The 14,918-nt window shown below is 46.9% G+C and overlaps 1 pseudogene; it reads right to left on the bottom strand.

Moving 5' to 3' along the window:
- Positions 1 to 14,918, bottom strand: part of LOC116979309 — a 97,171-nt pseudogene that overhangs the window by 30,799 nt on the left and 51,454 nt on the right.

Raw genomic sequence — 14,918 nt, 5'->3', positions numbered from 1 at the left:
TCAATGGTGGGAGGTCTGGTCTGGGCTGGGCTACATCTATAACTCTCTGCAATTTCTTGCAGTCTTGGGCCGAGCTGTTGCAGCCTAACAGTATGCTTTCTATTGTGCATCTGTAGAAGTTTGTAAAAGTCATTGGAAACATGCCAAATTATCAGGAAGTAGAGGCATTAGTATGCCTACTTGGCAATCACATCAATATGGTTTTGATTTTAATGCAAAGGGTCCAACTAATAAGATTGATGAACTGAAAGCTGTAATTAACATGTAAGACGACAACATTGTTACCATCACTGAGATGTATAGGTAGAACTAGCAACTGAGTATCCAGGGGACAACAGGAGCATTGAACAATAGACAATAGACATTAGGTGCAGCAGTAGGCCATTCGGCCCTTCGAGCCAGCATCGCCATTCAGTGTGATCATGGCTGATCATCCACAATCAATATCCCGTTCCTGCCTTCTCCCCATATCCCATGACTCCACTATCTTTAAAAGCCCTTTCTAGCTCTCTCTTGAAAGTAGGCAGAAAACCGGCCTCTGAGGCAGAGAATTCCACAGACTCACAACTCTTTGTGTGAAAAAGGGTTCCCTCATCTCCATTCTAAATTGCTTACCCCTTATTCTTAAACTGTGGCCCCTTGTTCTGGACTCCCCCAACATCGGAAACATGTTTCCTGCCTCTAGCGTATCCAACACCATAATAATCTTACTAGACTAAGTGGGCCCCCGTTGGGTCCCAGTCACACGGGAGACCTGGTCCTCCAATGCAACCCATTCCCCAATGCAATATTCCACCATGGTGTGGGAGAGGGCGTGGTGTGGGAGAGGGGGGAGGTAGTGTGGGAGAGGGGGGAGGTGGTGTGGGAGAGGGGGGAGGTGGTGTGGGGGGTATAGTGTGGGGAAGGGGGGGGTGCTCTGGGGAAGGGGGGGTGGTGTGGGAGGGGGATAGTGTGGCGGAGGTGGGTGGTGTGGGGGAGGGGGGGGGGTGAGGGGTGCGGTGGTGGTGTGGGGGAGTGGGGGTGTGGGGGAGGGGGTTGTGTGGGGGAGGGGGTTGTGTGGGGGAGGGGGTGGTGTGGGGGAGGGGGTGGTGTGGGGGAGGGGGCATGGGGGAGGGGGCTGTGGTGTGGGGGAGGGGGGGGTAGGGGAGGGGGGTGGTGTGGGGGAGAGCGGTGATGTGGGGGAGGGCGGTGGTGTGGGGGGGTGGTGTGGGGGAGTGGGGTGGTGTGAGGGGGTGGGATGGTGTGGGGGGTGTGGGGTGGTATGTATTTTGGGGGTGTGGGCTGGTGTGGGGTTGTGTAAGGGTGTGGGGCGGTGTGGGGTGGTGGGGGGTAGTGTGGGGTAGTGTGGGGGTGGTGCGGGGTGTTGTGGGTTGGGGTGAGGTGGTGTGGGGGGGAAGGGGGGAGGAATGGGGAAGGGGTAAAGGGGGGGGTGTGGTAGTGTGGGGGGGGTGGTGTGTGGGGAGGAGGGGGAAGGGGGAAGGAAGTGTGGAGGGACTCCACTCAGCGGCCACGGAACCACACATCACCTCCTGACTCCACACAGCGGCTTACCCAACCTTACACAGCGGCTTTCCCGACCCCACACAACTGCTTTCCCGACCCCACACAGCTGCTTTCCCGACCCCACACAGCGGCTTTCCCGACCCCATTCTTGCGGACTTAATCCACGCGGCTCACGAACACAGCCCTGCTCCGGAGCTTTATTCTCCAGCGTGTACCAAAAGGGGCATTACCTTCATGGTAGGCGAAAAGACCAACCTGCTGATCTTTAAACCTTCATAACTTTTGTATGATTCCACCAATCGAAACAAAACTTTGTGAGCTTGGTGCGCTTGGTGCAGAGGAGAACAATGGCGAATGTGGCGAAAAAATCCTAGCGATAAAGCCAAAGGGCACTGTTTTTGCGCATATTTAAAAAATAAGCAAACCTGGTGGTTAAAATTAGAGTTTTAATCATAGCTAGACTAAGTGGGACCTGTTGAGTCCCATGTTCAGACGGGAGGGCTGGTCCCCCAACGCAATATTCCACCTCTCCACCAAGGGGGGTGTGGGCTTTCTGGAGTGCTAGTATGGGTGTTGTGGGCTGAAGGGACTGGTTTCCAGAGGGCTAGTATGGACATTGTGGGCCAAATGGATTCTTGGGGTTGCAGCTCAGTCACACAAGCCTGATGTACTTGGCAGCTCACTCACGGCTGGTGGGCTGGCAGTTGACTCACGGCTATTCCTTGAAATTCCATTTCAAGCAGGGTGCAAGGCCACCAAATTCAAATGCAGTTTCCTACCATTTCAAGCAGGGTGTAAGGCCACCAAATTCAAGTAGTTTCGTACCATTTCTAGCAGGGTGAAACCACCATAAAACCACCATAAAACCACACAAAACACCACATAAACACCACACTCACAGTTCAGTAGACATTCAATGTGTTCAGTTGATTCACAGCTCATGACCTCTCCCTCCCCCATCTTGCCGAGACTGAGCCACACCCACACTTCCGGGTTTTTTAATCCCTCCCCCCCTCACACCGGAAGGGGTGTGGCCTTCATGGTGTGATTGACAGGTGAGATATTTTCAACATTTTTTAAACACTAATAACACTTTTATTTTTCATTGATGGGAAGAATCCTCTGCACCTGATGAGCAGAGGGGGACTGAGTAAGATGGCCACAAATCACAGCCGTAAGTGATAGCATTTTATCTAAAATCAATATACAGTGCAAACAGGAAGTTGTCATGTTTAGACTTTTAATCATTTGACATTTCAAACCAACCACCACCAACCATTTGCTGTGCTTTATTTCAAACCAACCACCACCAACCATTTGCTGTGCTTCATTTCAAACCAACCACATTTTCATTTTCAAAGCACATTAAGGGCACTGATAGGTCAGTAAAACCACACTCACAGTTTAGTAGACATGTGTTCAGTGTTATTCACAACTCAGACTGAGAGACGTGACCCTCTCACTCCCCTATCTTGCAGAGACTGACTGAGGCACTCAACACTTCCGGGTTTTATAGTCCCTGCGGAAGGGGCGTGGCCTTCAGGAGAGAGAATCTCAACATTTTATGTTTCATCAATGGGAGAATCCTCTTGTCCTGCACAGCGGAGGGGGACTCTGAGTAAGATGGCCAAAAATCACAGCCGTAAGTGGCAGCGTTTTTTCTAAAATCAATATACAGAACAACAGGAAGTGATCAAGATCAGACTTTTAGTAATATAGATAGATATAGATATATATGTTTCAATAAGATCCCCTCATCATCCTTCTACATTCCAGAGTATACAAGCCGAGCCGTTCCATTCTCTCAGCATATGACAGTCCTGCCATCCCAGGAATTAACCTTGTGAACCTACGCTGCACTCCCTCAATGGCAAGAATGTCCTTCCTCAAATTTGGAGACCAAAACTGCACACAATGCTCCAGGTGTGGTCTCACTAGGGCCCTTTACAGCAGAAGGACCTCTGTGCTCCTATACTCTACTCCTCTAGTTATGAAGGCCAACATGCCATCGCTTTCTTCACTGCCTGCTGTACCTGCATGCTTACTTTCATTGACTTCTTCTTCTTCTTGCGTATGGCGTGCACAGCCTAAAGTTGTAGGACAACTTGTACTATTTGATTGTGAACGCCAAGTTGATTGCATTCGTTGAAACAGGGCGGGCCACGTGAAGGTTGCAATCTCCCACTCCACTTTCATTGACTGGTGAACAAGGACCCCCAGATCCCGTTGAAGTTAGGGTTCCCAACTTGACACATTTAGATAATAATTGGCCTTCCTGTTTTTGTTACTAAAGTGGATAACCTCACATTTATCCACATTAAACTGCTTCCACAATCAGTTCCACAAGGACTCCTAGATCCTTCTGCTCTACAACACTATCCAGAGGCCTACCATTTACTGTGTAGGTCCTGCCCTTGTTCGACATCCCAAAATGCAACATCTCACACTTCTGTGTATTAAATTCCATTAACCATTCCTCCGCCCACCTGGCCAATCGATCCAGATCCTGCTGCAATCATTCACAACCATCTTCACTATCTGCAAAACCACTAACTTTTGTATCATCAGTAAACTTGCTAATCTTGCCCTGCATGTTCTCATCCAAATCATTGGTGTAGATGACAAACAGTAACGGGCCCAGCACCGAACCCTGAGGCACACCACTAGTCACAGGCCTCCAGTCTGAAAAGCAACCTTCCACCATCACCCCCTGCTTCCTTCCACAAAGCCAATTTGCTATCCATTCAGCTATCTCTCCTTGGATCCCATGAGATCTAACCTTCCAGAGCAGTCTACAATGCGGCACCTTGTCGAACGTCTTACTAAAGTCCATGTACACAACATCTACAGTTCTGCCTTCATCAACCCTTTTGCTCATGTCTTCAAAAAAATCAATCAGATTTGTGAGACATGACCTCCCACGTACAAAACCATGCTGACTGTCCCCAATCAGCCCTTGCCCATCCAAATGCCTGTATATCCTATCCCTCAGAATACTCTCCAGCAACTTACCAACGACAGATGTTAAGCTCACCGGCATATAGTTCCCAGCATTGTCCCTGCAGCCCTTCTTGAAAAGCGGCACAACATCCCCCCCCCCCCCCCCCCCCCCCCACCAGTCTATAGTTCCCAGCATTTTCCCTGCAACCCTTCTTGAAAAGCGGCACAACATCCCCCCCCCCCCCCCCCCCCCCCCCCCCCCCACCAGTCTATAGTTCCCAGCATTTTCCCTGCAACCCTTCTTGAAAAGCGGCACAACATTTGACACCGCCCCCCCCCCAATCCTCTGGCACCTCTCCTATATTTAAGGACGAATCATAAATTTCAACCAGGTCTCTTGCAATTTCCTCTCTAGTTTCCCTCAATGTCCTCAGATATATCTGATCAGGCCCCGGAGATTTGTCTACCTTCAAACACGACAGTACCTTCAGTACTTCCTTGACGGTAACCCTGACTGCTCTCATGACATTTCCAGCGACTGCTCCAATTTCCTCCGTCCTCCTGTCTTTCTCCTCAGTAAATACAGAAGAGAAATACTCATTGAGGACCTTGCCCATCCCCTGTGGCTCCACACAGAGGTGACCACTTTGATTCCTGAGAGGTCCCACTCTCTTTTTAGTTACCCTTTTCCCCCTTATGTATTTATAAAATCTTTTGGGATTGTCTTTTATGCTATCTGCCAGACCTATCTCCTGGCCCCTTTTTGCCCTTTTAATCTCCTTTTTTAGTTGGCTCCTAAGTTCCCGAAACTCCTCCAGGGATTCACTTGACTAACGCCTCAATTTCCCTTGTCGGCCAAGTTTCCTTTGCCTGCTTTGCCTTTCACTCTAACGTGGACATATACATCCTGAGCTCTCTTCAGTACACTTTTAAACACATTAACACTTTTTATTGGAAATCACAAAATAAATAGGTTTAGTAGTTTGAGAACCCAGCAAAGGAAAAGTGAAACTCTAGTACAAGTCTTCATTAATAAAGAGGAAGTACTCAAGGCTTTAGTGACATTAAAGATGGATAAATTCCCAGGATGGATGTGATTTATCCCAAGCTGCTTTGGGAGGTAAAGGGGAGCACTTGGACTACCCGGGTACTGAAGGCTACTGGCTATATGCTGGAGATTGGATTGAAATGGATGGATGCCACTGGTCAGTGTAAATGTGATGGACTGAATGGCCTGTTTCCATGCTGCAGGCAGAAGATCTGAAGAATGGACGACCTAAAATGTCACCTATCCATGTTCTCCACAGATGCTACCTGACCCGCTGAGTATTACTCCAGCACTCTGTGAAACGTCACCTATCCATGTTCTCCACAGATGCTGCCTGACCCGCTGAGTTACTCCAGCACTCTGTGTCCATTCAGGAAACAGCATTTGTGGATTTATACTTCAGCATTATCCCAAATTGAAACAACATTCCAGGTAAAGTTGAACCAGCCACCAATCCAAAGATGAGCGCTTGCTTATATGAAACATGTAATCAGTTTGTCATTATCAAACATCCCCAATGATTCATTAGAGTGATTATTGAATTAATGTTGCTGAATAAACATTCACCTTGTAACATTGGCACGGCTTTCCACACTCCAAAAGGTCCAAGGCTGGCAAACTGCCCAAAGGATGATTCCAAAAAAAACATCGGCATCCCAGCCATGGCCAGCATGAGAGTGTAGGGAATAAGAAACACACCTGAAAGACACAGTAAAGGAAAAGCTAATATAGCTTGTCTGGATATTCGTTTCTTCAGATTTATTCCTCATGCACTCAGGAGAGAGCTGGACCATGGCTTCATTTGGCGGAGTAGACTTGATGGGCCAAATGGCCTAATTCTACTCCTAACACGTTTGAGTCTAGAGGAGTGCAGGGACTGGACCCCAGTGAGTCCCTGAGAGCCATGGGGATCAGTTCCTGAGTTTCTGGAGAAAGCAAAAAATGTCACCATGTGAGCCATACTTTTGTTTTATTCATTCAAGTGATTGGGCTTTGCAAGCTGAGCCAGCATTTACTTGACCATTCCCGAGAAGATGGTGGTGAGCTATCTTATATAACTCTGAGGTGAGGGTACACCCACAATGGTATTAGGGAGGTTGATTCTGACAGTGTCAGTGAAGGAGCAGATATATTTGCAAGTTAGGAAGGTGCGTGGTCTTGAGTGCAACTTCCAGTGGGTGGTTTCCCCCTGCTTTTGCAGACCAAGCTGGGCCTGGGAGATGTGTCCAAGGAGTCTTGGTGAGTTGTTACACTGCATCCTGTAGATGGTACAAACTGCGGCTGTAGTGCATTGATGGATGGACAAAGTGCCTCTCAAGTGGACTGCTCTGCCCTGCACAGTATCAAGCATCTTGAGTGGTGTTGAAGCTGCATTCACCCAGGCAAGTGCAGAGTATTCTATCATGCTCTTGACTAAAGGACTGTAGATGGTGTGTACATTTTGAGGAGTTAGGAGAGTTAGTTCAGTTCTGGTCAACTGTAAACCCCAGGATATTGATAGCAGTGGATTGTAGCAGTTGATGGATATGCCATTAAATGTCTGGGGTGACAGCTTTACGTTTTCTTGGCGGATATCATTTGTGCCTGGCACCCATGGTTATTTGTCACCCATCAGCCTGGGTCCGAATATTGTCCAGGTCTTGCTGTGTTTGGATGTGGACTCTGTCAGGGATGCCCTGTGGCTGAGATGATTGACCTCCGACCAACACAACCACGTTCTTTTGTGCTAGACACAAAATGCTGGAGTAACTCAATGGGACAGGCAGCATCTCTGGATAAAAGGAATGGGTGAAGTTTCGGGTCGAGACTCTTCTTCAGGGTGAGAGTCAAGGGAGAGGGAGATAGAGATATGGAAGGATAACTTGTGAAAACACAAGCTCAAAGGAGGCGCAGATCAAGGTAAATGTAGAATAGATCATTTATAGCTAGGGGAAGGTGACAACGAGGCATACAAAGTAAAATTTTATCAAGAGCACATTCAAATTAGTCGGAGAATTAAGATGAGGAGGGATGGAGAGAGAGGGAAAGCAAGGGTTACTTAATGTTACAGAAGTCGATATTCATACTGCTGGGGTGTAAGCTTCCCAAGCAAAATATGAGGTGCAGTTCCTCCAATTTGCGCTGGGCCTCACTCAGACAGTGGAGGAGGCTCAGGACAGAAAGGTCAGTGTGGGAGATCATGTAGGTCTAGGCGGATTGAGCGGGGGTGTTGCTGAACTCAAGCCTTGAGGACTTAATCCCATGAAGAGAAATTGTGAAGAGGGGTTTCGACCTGAAACGTCTTTCTTACACAAGAAAAATTATGAGGTTTAATTTACTTTGGGAGTTGGCATCAGAATTATTATGTTGTTCTGATTAATGAAACAAGTATGCAGAAGTCTGAGCCGATACAGGATCTCAACACAAACTATCGACAATTCCATTCCCCCACAAATGCCTCTCAAGTAGCTGAGATTCTTGTTTTGTTGTAAAAATTCAACTAATCCACAAACGAAGAGAAGAAAATGTACCACTTCTCGGGCGCTTGTTCTACCCAAGAAGCCTGGTCTACAGATGTGTCAACGGCAATGGGCAGTTTAGCCCACATGTTCTGAGGAAAAACATCTTGAATTGGCAATGGTTTCATATTTTAAGATTCATCATTCTATAAATCAATCAATTCATGTTAATATTAATTAAACATTACATTCAAAAGTTACATCCGTTGATTCAAATGTGTTTTTCTTTATAAATCAACAAACAGTTCCCTTTATTTCTGTCTTTCCTTCAAAACCTCTACAGTACCTCCTCCGTTCCTGTACACAAGGTAAGGGAATCTCCAGACGTTGCCCAGACCCACAGCACAGCCGATCATTGAGAGTAGGTAGTCAGTCTTCGAGGACCAGTTGCCTCGCTCCACGTTCTCGTCACTTTCACCCACGTATTCATCGGTGGCAGACTGAAAAAAAGGGAGATAAAAGTAATTGCAAGTTAGCGGCAATACGAAAGTAATTTGGAAACAATCTGACCTCAAAATGACTTTCCCATTCATAAAAAGCACGTTTCCAAATCAACAGCAGTTCTCAAATTTTGATAACATACTCACTGCAACCAGAGGAGGTTCTGTTGAGGGGTCATTCTCTGAGGAACTAATGAAAGACAGTTCTATCTTCGACATTTTTTGAACAATGAGCAACAATACTTCAGTTCACGGAGTTATGGCATTCCATTTAACATGACGGAGCTATTGCGTGACTGGTTAAATAGTGAGTTAATAAACTGTGCACAGGTTCATTAAAAGGTACAATGACGCTTACACATTTCATTTAAATGAGAGTAACATTGTTTACAACCAAGCATGAATGCACCAGCAAATAGGGGCAGAGTAAGGAAGTATGATAGGGTAAAGTTTCTTTTTGTCAAGGCATGAAGGCATAACAAGATAGATGATTTGCCAACCACAAAACTAAAGATATGTTTTTGGTATTGATTACGAGGCATGTTTCAATGTGTATCCATGGCAGGAACTGAATATTCAGATGCATTTGACGTTTCAAGATGACAGACAGAGATAAACAAGAGGTGGGGAAGCACTCTTAATAAAATTGCAGTATTGAGGAATAATCTTGGCTCAGAAGCTCAACATGTAGAATCAGGTTGAGTTGCGATAGGAAATAGTATCATTAGTCTCTGGTGTAGATGGCATATAAGGCTTCCAACAATGACAATGCAAAAATAGAAAAGTGAATAAATCAAGAAATAAAGTAGGTTTAGCGGGAAATGTACTGCAATAATCATAGGGATACCAACCAACATCTAGACTGGACAACAGAAGATAGACACAAAATGCTGGAGCAACTCAGCAGGTCAGGCAGCATCTCTGGAGAGAAGGAATTGATGACGTTTTTGTGATGTTTGGTGGACTGTGTGGGGTGGGAGGACCAGTTTCTCCTCCCGTGCAGCAGGTGGCGCTGCACAGGACAAAGGGAGATGTTTTGTATATAGTTTATCCTGTCTGCAGACAGTATGATTGTGCAGCCAGATTCTGTGTGCGCAGCCATTTTGAGTAGTCTTGCTGCCAGCATTAAAGACTTCTGTTGTAAATTAAAGACTCTCAAGTTTTGTGCAGACCTAGAAAACGAACACGAAAGTGGTGTCAGAAGTGGGATTCTTCGGTTTGCGTCCAAAGACCCAGATAAGAGCCTTTTGTTTAAAAAAAAAACGGAACTCAAACTAACATGTCTCGGCAATTCGATCGTTTCGATCCCGAGCGAGAAAGGTGGTCGTCGTATTTAATGCGCGCTGAGATTTATTTTGAAAGTATGGCAATTATGACTGACCAGAGGAAGAAGGCTCTCTTGTGTCCATCAATGTCTCCAGAAACTTTTGCACTGCTTCAAAATTTACTTACAGAAGAAGTAACTGAAGCCTCATATGCTGAAATCACAACGGCTTTGCAGCTGCATTTCGAAGAAAGTCAAAATTTCCTCGCAGCTCGCTTTGCTTTCTACCAGATGATGCAACAGGAAGGGCAATCGATTATCAAATTTGTTGCCGAACTTCGCACCAAGACAAAGGCATGTGATTTTAAAACTCAATGCTGCGAAAAGTGCCAAGACAATGCGTTGCGTGATAGACTGGTCATGGGCTGCAGGCACGCATTCATCCAGCAGGCGATTCTCAAGGAATCAGACGCATCATTGAAGAATGTGCTGCAGTGTGCTAGATGGCTGAGCTACTGAGTAAAGAACTGCACAAAATGGCCGGCGAAACTGCGTCGAAGCTCCCTCAGGAGGTGCATACAGTTCGTCAGACTCGTCCGCAATGCCAGATTCCGCAACGCCAGAAACCACTTGATCGACCCAGAGCAAATCCGGAGAAGGTGGGACAGTTTCAGAAGAGCCGTTCCCCTGTGGGGGGAGGATCGAAACCCTGTTACCGGTGCAGCTCGACTGCTCATCATTACCGTGAGTGCCCGTATATCAAGTCCGTTTGTTATGCCTGTTACCGAAAAGGTAATCTCCAGGCAGTGTGTCAATCCGTAGGAAAGCTGCGAAAGGGCAAGAAAGCGCAAAACACAGTCGACCAAATCGCGGAGACCATTCCTAGTGAAGTGCTCGGTGTGTCTACGATCACCGACAAGACGAGGATTTCGCTGCGGGTCTTGAACGTCGATCTACAGTTCCAGGTGAACACTGGTGCAGCTGTGTCGCTAGTGGGTCGGGACATCTGGGAGAGGATCGGATCGCCGAAACTGAAACCGGCCAACATCTGCCTTTTCGGATACGGACGACAGCCCATTCGCTCGAAAGGCAAATGCACTATCGCCGTTTCTTGTAATGGTATGACACAGATGTTGCCGCTGATCGTCATTGGTAAAGAAGGTACATCCCTGTGCGCCATTGACTGAATCCATGCTTTCAAGCTTGACATAAACACGATCTACGATGGATCAACTATGGCATTGTCATCTACCACGGATTGCAACATGGTCAGCAAGTGCGTGAACAACCTGCGAAAACACGACGTCGAATGGCACTGGTCCAAAGAGTGTGACCATGCATTCACCAGGTTGAAGGAGATGCTCACCCAGAAGATGCGTTTGGTCCACTATGATCCATCAAAGCCGATCTCACTGGCCGCCGATGCATCGCCGTATGGTCTTGGAGCTGTAATCTCACAAACAGCGCCGAATGGCAAGGAAGAACCAATCACGTTCGTATCCAAAACGCTGTACGACTGCCGAGAAAAACTACAGCCAAGTGGAGAAAGAACAGCATACAGATAAAGCACTGATATCTCTTCAAAAGAGAACACTGAGGAAAACTCTGTTGATTCTGAGCCTTTAGCAAGAGTTGTGAAATGCAAAAAAGTCTGGAAAAAAATAATGAAGCGAGGTCCAGCCAAATGGAGACATTCAAACTGGAAAGGGGGAATGTGATGTTTGGTGGACTGTGTGGGGTGGGCGGACCCATTGCTCCTCCCGTGCAGCAGGTGGCGCTGCACAGGACAAAGGGAGATGTTTTGTATATGGTTTATCCTGTCTGTAGACGGTATGAGTGTGCAGCCAGATTCTGTGTGTGCAGCCATTTTGAGTAGTCTTGCTGCCAGCATTGAGCAAAGCATTAAATACTTCTGTTGTAAATTAAAGACTCTCAAGTTTTGGGCAGACCTAGAAAACGAACACGAAGGTTTTGGGTTAAGACCCTTCTTCAGACTGATGTCAAGGGAGTGGGCGGTACAGAGATAAAATGTACTTGGACACAGTAAGACTGGTCGGAGAACTGGGAAGGGGGAGGGGATGGAGAAAGTGGGAAAGCAATGGCTACTTGAAGTTAGAGAAGTCAATGTTCATACCGCTGGGGTGTAAGCTAACCAAGCGAAATATGAGGTGCTTTTCCTCCAATTTGCACAGGGCCTCACTCTGACAACGGAGGAGGCCCAGGACAGAAAGGTCATTGTGGGAATGTGAGGGGGAGTTAAAGTGTTGAACAACCGGGAGATCAGGCAAGTTTAGGCGGACCGAACAGAGGTGTTCAGCCGAGCCTGAGCTTGGTCTTGCCGATATACAGGAGACCACAACCTGGAACAGCGGATGCAGTAGATGAGGGTAGAGGAGGTGCAAGTGAACCTCTGCCTCGCCTGAAAAGACTGTTGGGGTCCTTGGACAGAGTCGAGGGGGGAGGTATTGGGACATGTGTTGCATCTCCTGCGGTTGCAGGGGAAGGTATCTGGGGAGGGGGTGGTTTGAGTGGGAAGGGACGGGTTGACCAGGGAGTTGCAGAGGGAACGGTCTTTGCGGAAGGTGGAAAAGGGTGGAGATGGTAACATGTGGCTAGTAGTGGGATCCTGTTGGTGGTGGCAAAATGTTGTAAGATTATGTGCTGTATGGGATGGCTGATAGGGTGGAAGGTGAGGACAAGGGGGACTCTGCCCTTGTTATGAGTGGGGGGAGGGGGAGCAAGAGCAGAGCTGTAAGGAGACCCTAGTGAGAGCCTCATCTATAATGGAAAAGGGGAACCCTGTTCCCTAAAGAATTAGGACATCTCTGATGACCTGGTATGGAACACCTCATAATGGGCACAGATGTGGCGTAGACGGAGGAATTGGGAATAGGGGATAGTCTTTACAGGAAGCAGGGTGAGAAGAAGTATAGTCTAGATAGCTATTGGAGTATGTGGTTTTATAATAGATGTCAGTCGATAGTCTGTCTCCTATGATGGAGAAGGTGAGATCTAAAACGGTAGGGAGATGATCCAAGTGAATTTGAGTGCAGGATGGAAATTAGCCATGAAGTTAATGGTCAGTGAGTTCTGCATGGGTGCAGGAGGTAGCACCGATGAAGTCATCAATGTAGCAAAGGTAGAGTTCGGAGATAGGACCAGTGTAGGCCTGGAACAGTGATTGTTCGACGTACCCTCCAAAGAGGCAGGCATAGCTGGGGCCTATGCCAGTGGCCATAGCTATGTCTTGGATTTGGAGGAAGTGGGAGGAGACGAAGGAGAAGTTGTTAAGCGTAAGGACCAGCTCTTCTAGGCAGGGGAGAGTGTTAGTAGATGGAATTTGGCTGGTACTGCAGTCGAGGAAGAAACAGAGGGCCTTAAGACCTTCCTTGCGGGGAATGGAGCTGTAGAGTGACTGGACATCCATAGAAAAGATGAGGTACTGGGGGTGCCTGGAAAACAGAAGTCATTGAAACCTATAGACTGCACAAATGACCTAATGAGGCCAAATTCAATGGTAATATGTGAAGGACCAAACCAGGGAGAAGGTTATTTCAGATAAACTATATTGTAATTAAAATAATTAATTAATGATCTGATAGGAAAGAGTGATCATAAATTCAATTTGAGGCTGAGAAATTATTGTACTCAATTTTCAGAAAGGCAATTGCAATGGTAAAAAGTTAAAGTTGTCACCAGTGGACTAGAAAGTAAAGAGCATAACAATAATAGAATGGTGGAAGATATTTAGGGAAATATTTCATTACCCCAGCAAAGCTCTACTCCAATGAGGACGAAAGGCTCAGTGAAAATGATGCACAATCTAGTTAGCTAATGTAGGGGGGGATCTTATAGAGGGGGGGACTCACTTACCATCACGGAGCTGGCTGACTCGGAGGCTGAGGTGGCGCGGCGGCTGCGACCCGACTGCGGAGCTTCGGAGGCTTCGGTCGCAGGCCCTGTGGAAGGTAAAATCGGGAGCTCGCAGGTCCATGGTGGGAGACCGATTTTCGGGAGCTCCCGCAACGGCAACTTCGCCCTGCCTCGAATCGTGGGGTTTGAATCGGCACGTCGCAGGGCCTTACACTGCCCTGGTGCAGCTTAATCGGCCGCGGGGGCTTTAACATCAAGAGCCTCAATCGCCTCGACGCAGGGAAGAGAAAAAACTTTTGCCTTCCATCACAGTGAGGAGGTGTTTGGAGAATCACTGTGATGGATGTTTGTGTGAAACTGTGCTAATAGTATGTTATATTTATTTTACAGTTATGACTGCAGGGAACGAAATTTAGTTCAAACCACTGTTTGTTTGAATGACAATAAAGGCAATTTGTATTTGTATTTGCTAGTCACTGGCAGCCAACCTGAACAAGACCCATTTTATCCCACCGTTTGCCTTCTGCCATTCAGACAGCCTTCTCTCCATGCTAGTAGTATCTTCCCTCTGACACCATGGACTCTCATCTTTTTAGCAGCCTCACATGCAGCACCTTATCAAAGACCTTCTGAAAATCCAGGTAAACAACATCCATTGACTTTTCTTTGTCTCTCCTGCTATTAAAAAAATTCTAACAGATTTGTCTGGAAATAAGTCCCTTTTCTCAAAACCATGCTGACTTTGGTCTATTTTATCTTGTGCTTCCAAGTACTTGGACACTTCATCCTTTATAATGGACTCTAAAGTCTTACCAACCACTGAAGTCATGCTAACTGGCCTATGGTTTCCCCTCTTTCGCTCCCTTCTTAAACAGGGGAGTAACATTTGCAATTTTCTAATCCTCTGGAACCGCTCCTGACTAATGATTCTTGAAAGATCACCACTAGGGCCTCCATTATCCCTAAAGCCACCTCTTTCAGAACCATGAGTTGTAGCCCATCTGGTCCAGACGTCTTATCCACCTTCAGTCCTTTCATCCCTTCCCAAGCACCATCTCTTTAGTGATAGCCACTCCACTAACCAAGAGTCACCATTTAACAATAAGGGGTCGGCCGTTTAGGACTGAGATGAGAACAAACCTTTTCACCCAGAGAGTTGTGAATCCGTGAAGTCCTCTGCCACAGAAGGCAGTGGAGGCCAATTCACTGGATGTTTTCAAGAGAGAGTTAGATTTAGGGTTTTAGGGATCTTAGGGCTAATGGAATCAAGGGATATAAGGGGAAAAAAGCAGGAACAGGGTCCTGATTTTGAATGATCAGTCATGATCATATTGAATGGTGGTGCTGGCTTG

Source organism: Amblyraja radiata, chromosome 12 (genome assembly GCF_010909765.2).
Source record: "Amblyraja radiata isolate CabotCenter1 chromosome 12, sAmbRad1.1.pri, whole genome shotgun sequence".
Lineage (NCBI taxonomy): Eukaryota > Metazoa > Chordata > Chondrichthyes > Rajiformes > Rajidae > Amblyraja > Amblyraja radiata.
Note: the sequence above shows the minus strand (reverse complement) of the source record. Positions and strands in the feature narration are given on the sequence as shown.